The following is a 16,859-nucleotide window of genomic DNA, read 5'->3' on the forward strand; positions in this document are numbered from 1 at the left end:
TGAGGACCTCGAATTCGACCATCTCGTGATCACTGCATCCAAGACTTCCCTGGAGCATCACATTTCCAACCAGCCCTTCCCTGTTGGTGAGCATGAGGTCAAGCAGGGCACCTCTCCTTTTTTTTTTTTTCTACTCAAAGGCTTGTTGTTGCTCAGGGCCCCATTTAAAAACATTTTTCTTCTGGGTCACGTGATAGAGAGGGCTTACAATAAAACTGTAATTTGGGATATGCATTCTCCAGAACCCCACAGCACCCGAGAAAGCTTGTGTTTCTTTCTTATTAGTTTGTGGAGACATTGCTGTTATCTTGTTGATCACATCTGTGGGGATCTGTCTACATCCATCTTGCCATTTTATTCCCCAAAATTGAATCTCCTATGCAGATCCCTTGACCTTACTCTGTTTTATGGCAAAACCAGCTTTCAGCAGGATTTGGATTGTTTCCCTCCCTTTCTCAAAGACTTCTTCTGAACCCAGGACAATTATTAATTTATAAACTTCAGTGTATTTGGAAAAAAGTTTATGTTGTTTGCAACTTTGCATTTTCAGTAAAAGCATGCTACAGTTTATTTATCTAGGCTGTGTTATAACCATCCATTTATCTGTAAGACATAATAACTACTTCATGCAGTTGATTTTGTTCTTATATGTAGTTGGGATTTCAATTATTGGTAAAATATAAAAATCTGATCTAGAGTTTCAAATGGCCACAAAATTATCGTTTTTACAGAAATGACATAAAAATACTCTTCAACCTCAGATTTAATGCTCTAGTCTCCCTCTATCATTTTATTCTTTTAATTTTCTTACAGCATGTGTCCCAGTAGATATTTCTTGACTTTCATATTTGAATGAATCTAAAATACAGCACAACAGACTGAAAAAGGATTTAGTCTTATTAATGGAGGTAATTTGCAAGCACAGTAGGAATTTGTTCAAATCTACAGGGTAGAAAATTTATGACACTTCTGTGGCCAAAGTAAGGTACTCTTAGTCATGTGGAGAAAAGCAATGCAAAACAGAACAAAACATAGCCCTCCTTTGTTTCCTTATCCAGGTAAAGAACATTCTCACTGTGTCTGAAATTTCTTCCTTTCACAGGGCAGCAAGACTGGTACTGACAGAAGGAAATCTCTGCCAGAAAGGAGTACCCAGGTGATGTCCCAGCATCTGCTCCATTGGCCCCAGTGACTCTTTGTGGTCAATGTGAATTAGAAGAAAGTAGAGCAACATTATCATCTACTGGGGGAAGCAGCTGCCCTGCAAACTATTTAAACCAGACAGGTTAGTACAGCTCCTATAAATCGTAATAACTTAGGGGCTGCCTTGTTGATCATGTATTTTTTATTATGTAAGAATACTGTACCATATTGAGTAGCCACCATTAGAAAGACAGTAGCAGTGAAATACAACATCATTTTGCATATGGTAATTTTAAATGCCCTTTACAGTCTCCTAAAAATATAACACTCGCTGTCAAGAGTCATAGGCAGTGGAATCTCAGCAGGTGTTTAAGGTGAGAAGCAGTGAATGTTCCTGAGGTGGCCCCTCACCTCTACAGAGGCACAGAAAACTCCATGGAGCAGAAGAGGAGTAAGTATTTATATATAAAAAATAAACAAATAAGTGGCCAGATCGCTAGCAACTGTAAATTAAAATGGCTTAATCTGTCCCCTGACAATGTAAAAAAAAATCTGAGGATTTCATATGCTACTGTGTTATATGCCCATTCTTTATGGACTTAAGAGTAACAGCAGTTTCATAGTCCCATGAAGTCCTTTGCTAATTCTTTGCTTAGAAGCTGAAAACGGTTTGGGGCTTAGTTTGGCTGGGGAAGAAGGAGGTGGGGAAGAAGGAGGTGGGGAAGGAGGAGGGGAGAGGAAGTATGGTTTCATTGTTTCAGGTTGTTTTTTTTCCCAAAGCAAAGGGTGCAAACATGAAACTGTCTATTGCACACTTCACAGCCTGCATGGATCAAAATCTTTTAACCAAATGTGTGTTGTGAAACAATTTCAGAGGCTCCCAGAAGAGAGCAATACACCCAGCTGATATGAATAATGTTTGTAAATGTGAGTAATAGCGCTTCCTGAAAAACAGTGTCTGATTCTGTATAGGTCTTTTTATTACCTGCAGCTCTTTCATCAGCCAACAGCTGCTCTTTGATTCAAGCTCTTTTCCCATGCTAATACCTGATAACACTGTTACAGTTCAGGCTGTAAACAGCACAGAATACTCAGCCTTGCTGGTGCCAAGAATCTTCTAAAGCAGTGCTCAACTTTACAGAGTACATTTAACTAAAGAGGACATCAGCCTTCTGTCATGTTTCAGCTTGACATTCCTGAGGCAGCACAAATAACCTGCATGGTAAAGTATAAAAAGCATTAAGCAACAGATGAAAAATTTGTTTTGTGTAGTTCTGTTTAGTAAAAATAAAATACATTTTAATGATAAATACTAACACACCTTCATATAGGTATTGCTTTTCAGTCATTAAGGCTCAGCTTCCTATTCAAATCATTGCTCTTCCTGAAAGTTTTCTTCCTGAAAAAAAGTATTTCTTCCAGCAAAAAATAATGCCTTTAAGATGTATTACCAATCCAAATCCATCAGTCCAAATGTGCCTGTGGTATTTTTTATTCCACTGCTTCACCAATTGTACACACTTTCCAAACCTGCTCATTGCAAGATCCACCCTACCTTCTGTTTTTCAAATCTTAGCACTGCACCCATCCAAGTGGGCCAGATTATTAACAGTAATAGAGGTTATTCACTGTCATCTGGACTATCCATCCTCTGGATATCAACCGTGACACTTGTGGGCCTGTATGGCATTCAGAGAGATGTTTTTGAAGCTCACCTGCTCAGGGTGAGCTCCCAGCATAGTCTTAAGACAGTGCTATTCTTATTGCTTGAGTTCAGGTGCCATGTGCTTGTTATGTCATATCAAAGTACAAACAGGCTGCAGTTTATTTACAGACATAATATACATTGACATATCTATAATATCAAAAAAGGTATAGGAAAAAAGCTATGGGAAAAAGGAATACATGAAGAGCATTGCTAAAAATAGAAAACAACTTTCTGTTAACTAACTTATCTCATATATTTAAATGCAGATATATTTTACACATTCATAGACATATTAATAGGTACATATTTCGTGCATAGCCCTTTGAACTTCGTTGCCAAAGAGAATTCGTTACATGCAGATGTTTCATCCTGATTCTTATGTTTAATCATTCCTCATTGTCTCTGGAGCAAGAGTTGTGATTTTTTTTCCCCCAGATAATTTAATTACAATGACTTTTCCAGACTGGATTGAAAAAGCCATGACAGGAAAAAATCTATATTGCTATTTAGTATAACCTTTGATATTTCAAGAGCTGGGGAGAGCCTGCAAAGGATTTGAAAGCTGTTTGAGTAAGTCCTTGGTTGAGCTAGTTCCAGCCCTGAATGACGGACTTACATCTTCTACCTATTATCTTTGCAGAATATTCACCTTGCTTTTGGCATTGTTTATCTGATTGCTTTAAGCAAAATAAGATTACTGATTTTATTCTGAATAGAAAGCAGTTAGATAAAACTCAAATAAAGGATCAGCAATGAAGGTAGCAGTGGGGGAATTTAATTTTTCATTTGTTTTTTATTTTCCTTTTTTTGGTGAAACATTTTTTACTAAGTTGTAGGATATGAGTGAAAATTGAAAGCTAGGTGAAACAGTGAAGAATCAATGCAGCTATTTCTCCTCAGAAAGAGGAGAGGGAAAACATACAGCTATTTAACTTACTGCATACATTTATCTTCTGTTGAAACTTGTGTTTTTGAAAGGGAGCAATATTGATTACTTTATACACACAACAGGCTTTTGCTTTTCAAGTTGAGAGTTTCCAAATTGTCTGGGAAGACAATTTGCTTCTTTACCCACGGCTTTCTTCATCCTTGGTTCGTGTCAAACTCCACGTAGGCACTTGATGACTTGGGATTGTGGCCACACTCAGCGTTTATGAAAACGCCGTCTTATAATGCTAAAACATCGGGGTTGGGCACAATATGCCCACTGCTTTGCAGCCAGTCCACATGGTAACAGGAAGATAAAAATGGAAGATTTTTTTTCCTAGAAGTTACAGTTTAAAAGTAAACAGAGAGGAAAATATACCAGAGAGGAAGATCTGTAACTGACAAACGGTGCAAGTTAAAGTTGCTAAGTTAGGGAAAACCCCAGCTAATTAGTTAATTGGAACATGAGGAGTAAAGTTCCAGTTTTATCCACTTAATCAATTTCCAAGGGTCTCCCAGAAGGTTTAGAGATTACGTATTAAAGATAGGGGGGAAAAAAAAGGTATCTATCAGGAACTTCATCTAGAAAATTTTGATCTGAATGTGGACAGAAAAAGAAAACCATGGTAAGGTGGAGTCAGAATTATAAGAAAATAAATACAAAAATTACATTTGGTATCTTTTGAAAATTACAAGCTTAATGCAAGTGTATATTTCTCCTCTTAACAGCTCCATGAATGACATTGCAGGGACTGACTCTGCTCCTCTTCTGCTCACCTGGAACATCAGGAGTGTAACAACAGTGTATGGCTACTTCCATCCCTCCCTTCCTCCCCTCTCTTCTTTTTCTTCTTTCCTTTCCTCCCTCTCTTCTATTCTCCCTCTCTTCCTCCCTCTCTCCCTCCATTCTTCTCCTCTCTCCCTCTCTCCTTCCCTTCCTTCCTCCCTTGTCAACGGAATTTCCTACCATTGCTATAACCATCTATACACACATATACAAAAATAAATACATATACATACCAGTTCAGGTGGTGATGGTTGAATCTCAAGGAGCGGTGGACTTCAGCCCAGGTTCCATGTTTCAGTGGTGGGTCTGTGATTATTGAAGACTTGAGAGTTCCTGATCACTGTGAGGTGTCCCATTCAAATGGAAATGCTGTTCGCAGCTTGGTGTGGTCCAGCAGAGCTCAAAGAACCCCTCTTGGGGCAACTAGGGTCATATGATGATTTGCTCTAGTCATTAATAAATCTCCATCCTGGCCAAACACCAAGTCAGTAATTACTAGAATCTTTTCAAAACTCCGGTAACAATGATACCATTCCACTTGGGCTACAATCAAGGGAAAGAGTGGTATAAGGCTGTCATAGAATGACCACTTACCCCTTCTCTCACTTCCCACTGTAGCCAGGGAACAGGAGTCATTGTTGGTATGACCCATGCCTTCCCAGCCTCCATAGTCACTTAGTCCCACCCTAGTCCAGCCCAGAGGATGTGGGGGGAAGGATACACCACCACACCCACAGTTCAAGAAAGAAATAAGAAATCCAGTACAATTCAGGAAATGGAAAAACATGGGCCTTCTTTTACCAGACTGCAAGACATGACATGTACACCTACCAAGCCTGCTTAAGAATACCACAGGAAATCATATTTTCAGCTATGCAGCACTTTGCCTGAGGGTGATGACAGGGATAAAAATATGACTCCTTTCTTTCTTCCCCCAAAAGGCCTGATCTCAAAGAATTGAACTAACTTATGAAATAAATGGTTTTAAGGGACTATTTCAGCTTAGCACATTTCTCATCAAAACCATGGCTTTGTTTATGTCCAACTTCTTGCAACAGAAGGATTTAATGAAAAAAAATTGTATTAACTAAAAGAAAACCATTCCCACGCTGTCCTGTGTGTTTTGTAGCATCACTCCTCATTGTTTCTGTCTGCTAAGTCTGGATAAATAATTTATCCAGAAATAAAATGAGAAATGATCCCTCACCTCTGTTGCCAAATTAGAAAGCCCTTGAAACTTAAACAGCAGAGGTTTAGATTGGATATAAGGAAGAAATTCTTTATTGTTAGGGTGGTGAGGTACTGGAATGGGTTGTCCAGGGGGCTTGTGAATGCTCCATCCCTGGCGGTGTTCAAGGCCAGGTTGGATGAAGCCTTGGGTGATATGGTTTAGTGTGAGGTGTCCCTGCCCATGGCAGGGTGGCTGAACTAGATGATCTTAAGGTCCTTTCCAACCCTAACTATTCTATGATTCTATGAAATTTACCTTTATGGTTCCTTTAGGGAACCACAGTACTCCTAGGGATATCTTTAATATGGCCATATCATTTTTCATTGCAAAACAGAACCCTTATAAAAAAACCAGCAATGGTATTTAGAACATTACACAAAGGAAGACACATCAAAATACCTTGAACAATGGTTCACCAAAACCTTGAAACTCATAATACTGCCCAGTCCTCATTTTGGTGATGTTTTTGAGTCTTTTTTCCATAACTAACTGATGTGCTGCTGCAAGATAAACATAAGACACAAAGAAAGACAATAGAGTAATTAATAGGATCTCACCTGCACTGACCAGTTCTGACAGTTTACTGTGATTTTGATTTTGTATTTTTGGTCTGTCAACAGTCATCACTCTTTTACCTACTGTGCTTCAGCTTCCTAATGCATCATGTCCATGCCACCGCTCTCTTTGTGCAGAGCTGTTAATGTTTAGTGTTGTGGAAACAAAAGTCAGAACCAACCAGTCTGTCTGAAAGAGTGAAAAGCCATATTTTTAAATAAAGCAAAATCCTGTGCCTGTTACGGTACTGCAGTTAAGGAGAGGAATTCTTTTAACAGCTATTTTTGCCATTCCCATGAATCTGGAGCAGTGGTGGTGTTTTCTGACTTCTGTGTAATTTCAATATGCAACCACCTCTCCAAGATGGATAATTTGGAATCCACACATGCTTTGCAGTTGCAAGATAATTTGATCTGAATGGCAGTTTCATGTAAGTATTTTGGCAATAACAAAAATATTCTTTTTGATTGAAACAACAGACTGAAACACCAATAGCCATTTTACATGACAATGAAAAAGGATGATAGGCAGGTTAAAAATCATTAATTCTTCTGTCTGAAATGGATACTTTCTCACTGAAAGGTTTGAAAGCAAATCTGCTTGCAACAGGTTATTTCAGTATTAACGTGATACCATCAACATCTGTGCAGCTACCTCTCTTCTGTGGGCAGGCACTGTTCAGGGGAGCTTGAAGGGACACAGCTCTTGCTTGCTTCACCCCACAGATGTGGGGTAAAATGGAATACATTATTCGAAGTGTTAAATAAGGGCAGGAGGTGAATGAAGAATGATAACAAAAGCAGTAAGGAAATTTCTCAAGTGATTTGAGAAAGCTGTCTGCTGCAGGCTGGATGTTTGATTATGTATGCACTGGATATCCATTTCTCTCCACTTGAATAATACATGGGAACCAAGAACTGTTTACTTTAAAATATCAAAATGAGAAATTACCATGTTCTGAAAATAAAATCTGGGAGTTTCAACTCTGTCACCTCTAGGAAAGCCCAGTGGGAGGGATAGGATTGCTACAACTAGGGGAGGCCTGCTTTTCCTTGTTTGTTATCATTTAACAAAATCTGAAGGCATCTTCCTTTGCAGAAAGCAGGAAACAATTCCTATGAAGCTCCAGGGCCATGCAGAGGTTATGGTACCTGTTTTGCTCACGGTGTTAAACGACTGAGGGCTTCAGGATCATACTGGGACTGCACTGAGTCACCAAAAATGGGATGAGAAAAAAAAAAGAACCCAAGTACATGTACAGTGGAGTGTTTCTGACTTAGAAACAGATGAAAATATAGTGCTCTCTAACTGCCTTCTCCCTCCACAGTTCTCAAATTCAACTGGTTGTGTTTCACTACTGGGGTGATTTCTTAAGGTTACATTTGGGAGCACATAGACAAGCAGGCAAACAATTCTAGCCCAAATGTTCCTGTTAATTTGTGATCAATTTTTGTAACCTAATCATTGTGACTCACTGTTGTATTCTCAGCTCTGAGTCTGCTTGGAATTAGTCACCCAAAGTATTTTGCAAATACTCCAATGTCCTATTGAGAAGGACTAGTGTGCATGTTGTCTACATCCTAACAAACACAACCATACTTCTGCATGTCACTGAAAAATAAAAGGATTGTCACACATGGCATATATATAAAACAATGTTAAGATGTCTGCATATGGGAGACAGATTGTAGCTGCCACTTGAGTCCTGGGATGAGGCAGCCCAAGCAGTGTCAGGAGCTGAGAGGTCCTTGCCTTATATAGAGTGAACTGTGGTGTCACTGCCTTCAGTAGCAAAATTCTTAATGAGTGTTGTGTTTTGCCCAAAGTGCATCATTATTCCCCATATATAGAAGCAAGTATTTTACCAGAACAAGCATGATTTTTGCTGATCAGAGAATAGGTAATCACTTAGGTGATTTGTAACAAGATTTATGAAGTGTGCATCTCTGATTTCTTCTGCACAGGTCTTCTTTGTCTGTCCAACGCTGTTTGTTATGCAAACTCTAAAGACTGTTAAATATTGCTTTATTAACTTGCATGAAATATTATGAATAGTGCATTTGGAAAGGACTTAGGAATAGATCTGGTTAAAGTGCTACAGCAAGTCTTCCAAATTAATACAATTCACTAGATTTGAATTGATGTGTAAATACGCATTTCTCTGCATTTGTTAACTTATTTTAATCAATTTGTTCTTCCAATTTAACACCTTCTACCCCTCCTGCAAGGATTTGTTCTTAAAGCACCCTGCATTTTCTCCCTGTTTGTATAAACATCCAGCATATCAAATGGCTAGCAGCGCTCTGTTTGTTTTATCAATATAAACTCAGCTAGAGTTCTCAGCTGAATATCCTGCTTGTTTCAGTGCCATTATCATTAAACCTGCGCTTTGCAGAGATCCTGTCTCCCATCTGCAGGCTTGTGGGAGCCTGTCCATAGCAAGTGAGGTCCAGATGTGTGGTTGTAGCATTCCCAGTGGTATGTGAGAGCTGGGACACCGAACCAAAGCCTCCAGCACCCCTGAGCCCCACCTGTAGCCACCTTCTAATGGGCTTTTCACACTCACCTGTGCTTTAAGGGAGCCTGATCACGACAGGGGCCATCATGCTGGGGATTCACAGGAGATACAGGCTCATCCCTTCACTTGGGGAATACTGAGCAAGAATTTAAATGATTGAAAAAACAGAACTTTCCAAAGCCCATTTCTATTGTGGGGTTTTGTTTGTTTGTTTGTTTGGGTTTTTTGTGTTGTTCTGTTTTTTTCCCTTTGGCTTACTTCATTCTGGGTTGATATTTACAATGTAATCCTTTCTTCATCTGTGCTTTTAATACAGCTGTCAAGATTTAACAGAGGAAGATGTTAAGAAATCTTGTCTCCCATTGCTGCACTACCAAGGATATTTCACTGAAAACAGGTCCTTTTGATTTTAGTTATTTGGGAACTCTTCTTGTGCAGTTTGTATCTAAGCAGAAAACCTAACAATTTGTTTGTGCTTACTGGGAAAAATATATTGTCACCTTACCAACATAATTACATTGGTGTGTTAGGGAATAATGAGTGAGAACAGATGAAATATTTTGATATAAATTGTCTGTTTTCATGTGCTGTGATTGTTGCTAATAAGGCAAGGACATGTGGTTTGTGGTTCAGGAACAGGATGAGGAAACAGGACATCTGGGTTCCTTTCCCAGCTTTGCAACAGCTTGAAGAAGTCATCAAGCCGTTTTGTACCCCATCAGTTGGAAGTGGATAATAATACTCTGGGGACTAATTCTTTAATGCTGTAGTTTTCAAATGTTCAGAAGGGAACAATGACACAAGTGTGTGATTTTTATGTACTGGAAATTGGTGCAGCTAAAACTTTAAATATGGATACCAAGAATGTTTGTAAATTAATTTATCCTAGCTTGACTTTAGATATCTGACCCACCTGCCATTTCACAGCAATGACAGAAAGACATGAGGAAAATTTAAAAACAGTACAAAAGTTTTGAACAAAATCCTGACTGAACGCCTTGGGATCTTAAGTTTTCTGTGACTTTTTTTTTAGCCTTTACACCCAAGTAACATGACACCCATGTTTATGAACATCCAAAGTGATTTGAGTGACAATGGGATTGCTACATACCTAACAGGGAGATGGCAATGATTTTCTTAAAAACTGCTATGTGCCCATACTTGTTCAAAGCCTATAAACTACTTCGGTCTTAACTCACAGGGCTTGGCAGGAGTTAGAAAGGATCTATAGTGGCCATCTACAAAAGGATGTGTTTCTCCTAGTCTGTGTGCATTTTGTTCACTGCAGCTGTAACTAATAATTCACTAAACTATAGATTAAAAGCATGTAATTAGCATGAAAGTAATTAAACCCAAGATTCATGCTACCTACAAGTAAATAAGCACATTTGACATTGTCATGGTTTGAGCATGTTTTGAGGGTGTTTTTTTTGTTCAAGGTTTTTTCCAGCCAGGTGGAGGAGGGGAGGCCGGGAGGAAGGAGAGACAGGACACCTGATCCAGGCTAGCCAATGAGGTATTCCATACCATAGCACGTGATGCCCAGGATGCATACTGGGAAAGAGAAGGCTGGAGGGGTAGAGGCTGGAGCTGGGGAGGAAAATGGAGGAGGGAGCATATGGTGCTCGGCCAGGCAGGGTGGAGTGAGTTATGGGTCGGTGGCTGGTGGGGTGTTGTATTCTTTTCACTTGCTGTTTGCTGTATCATTATTATTTGTAGTAGTAAATGGCAGTAGGGGTTTTGTGTTATGCTTTAGCAATTAAACCGTTCTTATCTCAATCCGTGGGGACTACATTCTTTGGATTCTCCTTCCTAACTCTCCGGGAGTTAGGGGACTTGGTTTTAACTACGACAGACATGTAAGTCAAAGTGGAAAAGAATTAATTTTTGTTTTTTTTCTTTTTTTTTAATGTGCATGTGCTGTGAGAGAGTCTCAAAAGCAGAGCTGCTGCTTTGGCTTAGGAAGAAAAAAAGACTGTGCTAGGGATTTGAAAGCCTTGAGTTTAAATCATGGAACAATTCATTTAAGATGAGCATTATATTATTGTAGGGCTTCCAGCACTTAATTGAAACAATTTTAGTAGTAAACCCAACAGTCTGTAATGCAAATAATAATTTCTTATCTGTTGATGGATGCTGGGTGTCAGACAGCTGTATCTATGTTAGAAAGCTAAAGAGAGAAATGGGAGCGGAGCTGAACTCAGAAAGGAGGGCCCCACACCCATATTGTATGCGTGGCTAAGTTTTTCGGTCTGGTCCTATGTGCCATCTGGCTGGAGCATAGGAATTGTCCTCCTGGAGTACCTTTCCGACACTGGTTTTACCCACAAGTCTGGTTCATATGCTGTAACCTGCAGTAAGTGAGACAATCAGGAGATTTACTTCAGACCAGCACTACTGATCTGAACTAAAATGCCAACCACCCCTCACCCTATTTGTACCCTTATCACTGAATAAGGGCAATACAAGGGCTTGATTTGCACGCAGAATCCAGCTGGCTAAGCAAGACTGAGCATAAATCTCTCCTTGCTTTCATCGAAAGGCAGGCAAGGCTTTGCTCTAAATCACTGCAGTTGACAGTGGTAAAGCAGCAGCTGAAATACTTACTATGTAGTGAAATTTCAGATTGGTTTCAGTTTGTTGATTTTATCTCATTTGAGAACATTCTTAAGAACTGATGGTCTACTGCATATTGGCACAAAAGGTACAATTTTAAATACGGAGAATTTAAAGCTCTAAGTTAATACCATGTTTTCTGTGATACTGAGGGAAAAATTAATCTCCTGATGCACAAGAAATGCTTCAGGAATTTGCAGCAATTTATTTTCTAATTGCCTTGTACATTAAAGCAGAGAATACAAGCCTATGGTTAACTAAGCCCTTCCCCTCTCCTATTCCCAGTCCTTGCTTTCACCAGGAAAAACATGGGCACATGGCCTATCAGGAAATCTTTAGCACATCCTGTTGGGCTCTCCAGTGAGAAGATGTAGGGAACAGCATCCCAGGGCTCCAGTGAATACAGAGAAGTTTGCATTCAGAGCGGGAGAATGTGATGTCAGAGCGAGCAAAAACTGGCGAGCTGACAACTGAGGTCCCTCTTCTACCTCCAGAGTGTGCTCAGGGATACAGGGAATAGTACCATGAGGCTCACCATCTTTTCCATGAAAATTGCATTCATCATAATGACTCACACCATCATGTCTTTAACAGTAACCTCACTGAAAAGGCACAAACCAACACACACAGACGTCTAGGTGAATATCTGCATATGCAAAATCACGTAAAAAATTTTTTTAGATTTATGTGGTGAGACAAAGCAGCCTGAACAACCAAAAGCTTTAGCAACAAAAATCCCTTTTCCTGAGTAGCATAAATCACACTAGTAGTAATTTAATCTAGAAATGGAAAGCATAGCATTACATTATTTGAGCACAAAGGCCAGATTTTCCTGGTTATTGTTTAGACTCTAACTCATACAAACACAGCAGGAGAAACCTAAAATGATTTTGTTTCCTACTGGTACTAATTCCATTGCTGGAGAAAATGTAATTATATCTATATTGACATTATAATAACAACTTTACAGGCCAGACTTCATTCTGTCTGTTAGGCCAGATACAAATGAAGCACCAGTGGAGACCTAAGGAATTCCTCGGTGTTCTTTGGTGGCGGTGTGTCTGGCCTACCTCGTAATTTTATCAGTAAGAGGAAAGTCTGTTCTGTGAAGAAGATAGTTAAGATTTAATTTTGCCTTACATACCAAACCTCTCCATTTTGTACTAATCACAGCATCCTCAAACAAACTCTATGTAGACTGTGATATGCAGAGTAGGTTTTTGTCCTATATAGCTGTAAATCTTTGAATCTCAAGGTAAAGCCTTATAGCAGTTACATGTGTATGCATGTACATACTACAATGTGGGTTTAAGAGAGGAGAGTATTCATCAAGAAAGTATTGATAAAGTCCAAGTTTTCAGTTGTGTTAGTGAAAACAGCCATTTCTTCATAACAGACCTTGTTACTTTATCCAACACAGTCCTTTTCATACCCAGCCAACTTGCCACATTATGTCCATGCTGTTGGGGATAATCAGCAAAACCTCGGCGGAGGTGTTGCTGCTCAGGTGTCATGAGCAGTCAGTGCATGTTAAAATGATACATGTTTTAGCAGTTTTAAAGAACCACAACAAATGCACATGTATTTATATGAATGGAAACTTGTAACATACTGTAAGAATTTTGCATGAGGTTTGTATTAACTTTGTTGTATGACAGAACTAACCTTCCTTGTATTATGTATGTGCTCAGTGCACATTACTACTATGAGAAAAGGGCAAAGAAAGAAGTGAGCAAGCTTTGTAAAGTTCTGGTGGGGAGTGGGGCTGCCAACCCCATGTTACAGGCTGACCTTGCATTTCAGGGAAGCAGAACCAAATATGCATTTCAGTTACAGTGATGAATTTTTCTGCACAGAGCTGATACATGATCATGGTAGACAGAGCACCCTGAAGACACCTTGCTGTTATGAACTGTAATTGCCTGCTGGCTGTGTGAGCCTGTCAGGATCACCTGCATAGTGGAGCCTGGCACCATGTGACTTATGGTTTTACTTGCTTATTTATCAATTCTCAGTTGCCCCTTATTAAAAGAGTGACCCTTCAGGAAAATGGAAGTTCTTTCCTGAAATTTAAGGATGTGGGAATTGCAGTAATTCACTGCTGATACAGTCATTTCATACATAGTGGCACTTTTAGGTATTTATCCTGGTTATATTAATTAAACATGTTATGGTATATGCACCAGCCTATCCTACTGCTTTCTCAAAGGACTTTATCAGTGTGAGATATTGCTAGTTATACAATCAAGATAATCAAAATCAAGTATTCCTTACTTCTGTTCCACGAATGGTGCCACTGCCTGCAAGAGAAGCAGTACCAAGGGAGGGTGTTTAAATGCAAAGAGCTGAAGGTTTCTTTTTCCTTGCATAATTCATAAAGGAAACAAGTCTAAAGAGGAAATTATTTGCAAGCTGAAACTGAACTAAATCACACTATTAGAAGATAGACCTAAACAACTTATAATTTTCAAAACTTAAGACTTTGGGTGAGAAGAATATTCCAAGACAATCAGAATATGTAAATTTAACAGGTTATGAAAACCCCACCAAACTCACACAAATGACTTCATATGTGGGTCAACTAAACTTAATTTTGGCTTTTTCATCCCTACTCATACATCAAGACAAAACTCATTGTTATGGTCTCTGTCTAAGCACACCAGCAGTCATTGCCAAAGCTAACCATTATGTGCATTGTAGTTTTATTTTTCCTAATTTAACCAGATAAAAGAGAGGCACCTGATCTGATGTGCCATCCCATCTTCCTCTGCTTTCAGTGAGGAGAAAGAGAAAAATAAAGAAATCTGGGCTGAGGATGGAATCATTCCTCCAACTATGGAGAGGAAAGTGTTGGTGTATTTGAAACTCATTTTTCTTTGTTAACCTGAATTTTTATCCATTCCTATACCACACACATGAGTTTGGAAGGTGACTGTGGGACATTCAGATATGAGGGCAGAAAGAGACACATAGGAGCCATTGATAGACTGCACTTCCCCATCCTCTGAAGCTGGACATGGCTGAGACAGTTTGCTGGTGTTTACAGTCCAAGCCTGGGGAACAAATTTGGCTCAGCTTGTTCTTTCCATTTTTGTATTAAAAATATGTCCTGTGCATGGTACTTCTGGCCTCCCCCATAGAAAGGCCTTTGCAGGCAGGGGCCAACACCATCACATTTTTATAAATGCTTCATAGAAGCTTGCAGATTTCACAAGCTTACATTGGCTTCAACAGGAAGAATTTTATGTGCTTTACCTATGTTACCAGAGGAAATACAGTTTCCAAATGGTGATTAGTTTTTTCTTTCCAAAATACAGTTATAATATTATGGGTGGAGGGGAATGTATGTTGGCACTGGGCTAGAGTTTCTTAGAGGACATTTGAACCATTTTAGATAAGGAGCTTTCCCAGCTTGTTAGTTCTTAACTGTAAGTTTGGCTTTTGCTGAACTTTTAAAACTTGATTGGTTAAAATTTGATCTAAGAGTAAATTTTAGAAATATTAGATTAAATGCCTCTTCTTTGATTTACCACCACAGGGCCTTCTCTGTAGTCATCTTGTATGCACAATGCAAAAGTGATTTCTGAATGTTAACTGGTACATAATCTTGGAAAAAATTCAAAAGGGTTGTGCAAATATTGTAGAAAACCTCAGGATAAACACACACACTCAAAGTAAATATAAATATTTGGGAAGAATAGCAAAAAACCTTTGCTTATGCGCAGGAACTCCCACAGTACTAACAGTATTCCATCATTTTCCAAAGTCACAGGGTACCTGTGTATTTCTATAAATAACCATTTTGTTCAGTTCTTGGTGCTTTAGAGATGCCTGAATTGGCTAGTGAGAAACACAGCAGTGATAACAATCCCTTATAGTTCCTTTTTTCTCCCTTTTTTTAAAGGACAATGATAACACCAAGTGTATAATTCTGAAATCAACAGAATTAAAATGCCACAAAGCCACTGCTATTAAAATTACATTTACTTGCCTTTTTTTTTTTTTTGGTTGTTTTTTACCTGGAAAGGTCTAGGAAGTCAATTTTTAATATATAATGTATTCAGTTGATAACAGATGTAATAGGAGCATGATTGAATTTATAACTAGTAAAAGTGCACAAATGGCAGGAATAACTCTTTAAGAATAAACCTGTCAGCACTGGCAAAACTCTAAACTTACTGCATGAAATCTAATAGGAAGGTAGTAAATGAAAGTACCGAAGTTTAATATTATGGGTCATCTCTGTCTAGTTTCATTTGGAATTGCATTTATCTGCTTCCAGATTTAACTACTTCCATAATATGAAAGAATAACAAGTTAGAAAAGCATGTATCAATTTGAATAGATTATCAGGTAATGTAAACTTTACATTTTCGTCATAAAATCAAGCCACATGAAAAAAAATATTTTGCCAGCTACTAGAAAACATTTTTCCCCATTTTTTTACACCTTACCGAAGCTGAGTTACTTATGACCAGCTGTTTCAATACTTCAGTGCAAAGGAGAACATTTCTGTAGGGATACTGCCCTGTCCAGAGTACTAGAAATGTCACAGCGGTGTGCCTGGAAGAGTCCCACTTCCTTTTCTAGAGGAGATCTAAATCAACATCTGTGCATTTGGATGATCATCTAAATTAAACTGAGTATGGCAGAGACTTCCTCTAGCAGTTTCCCTGTCGCTAAAGGAAAGTACAGGTCACATGCAAAGTAAAAGACAAATCAGATGTGTCTCTGTAGATTGTTTTTGTCTATTATATTTCAGTATTCCAGAACTGTACTGTATCATATATAAAGTCTTGTTCCTGAACTAGCGAATCCATAGTCCATTTATATGACATACCACAGACATGAAGGAAAAAACAAATATTTTTTCTAAAGCCCATGAATTCTAAAATAGTCATAATCTGAAGGGTTTATTGTGGTTTATTCACTTCTTTTTTTTTCCATATTATCTGATGTGCCATCTCACTCATTCAAGTACTGCTACATCACTAGGACATAAAACTTATGATTAAACATGAAAAAATGTATTAGTATATATAGGTGGTTCAGGGTCTTAGCTGGGATGGATCATTCCTTCCTTCTTCCTTAGCAGAGATTTCTTTACAAGGATTTGCTGGGACAAGAACTCACCTTATCTCAGGTCTCTACCACCTTCATGCACTTTGTCAGCTACTTACCTCCTCTCATCTACTATAGAAATATTAAATACTACACATGAAGCGTTTATAGGGATGTTCTTGTGTAAATATACAGGTTTGATATAGTTGGCTGTTAGAAAAGCAAACAGGAAAAATGGAGAATGGCTGCATATAAGACATCTCACAGCAAACTTACAACATAAAATCTGAGCTGTTCACAGAATTTCCTATGT

The 16,859-nt window shown here is 38.6% G+C and overlaps 1 long non-coding RNA gene across 2 annotated transcripts; it reads right to left on the reverse strand.

Annotated features, from left to right (window-relative positions):
- Positions 1–2,100: 2,100 nt before the first annotated feature.
- LOC115945677 (uncharacterized) lies at positions 2,101–5,221 on the reverse strand. Of its 2 annotated transcripts, XR_004079956.1 has the most exons (4): positions 5,160–5,221; positions 4,799–4,988; positions 2,465–2,542; positions 2,101–2,358 (listed from the first exon to the last, which is right to left on the reverse strand). It is a non-coding gene; the product is annotated as an uncharacterized lncRNA (long non-coding RNA). The 2 variants fall into 2 exon arrangements; XR_004079957.1 differs by lacking the exon at positions 2,465–2,542.
- Positions 5,222–16,859: the final 11,638 nt, after the last annotated feature.

This window comes from Melopsittacus undulatus, chromosome 5 (assembly GCF_012275295.1).
Source record: "Melopsittacus undulatus isolate bMelUnd1 chromosome 5, bMelUnd1.mat.Z, whole genome shotgun sequence".
Classification (NCBI taxonomy): Eukaryota; Metazoa; Chordata; class Aves; order Psittaciformes; family Psittaculidae; genus Melopsittacus; species Melopsittacus undulatus.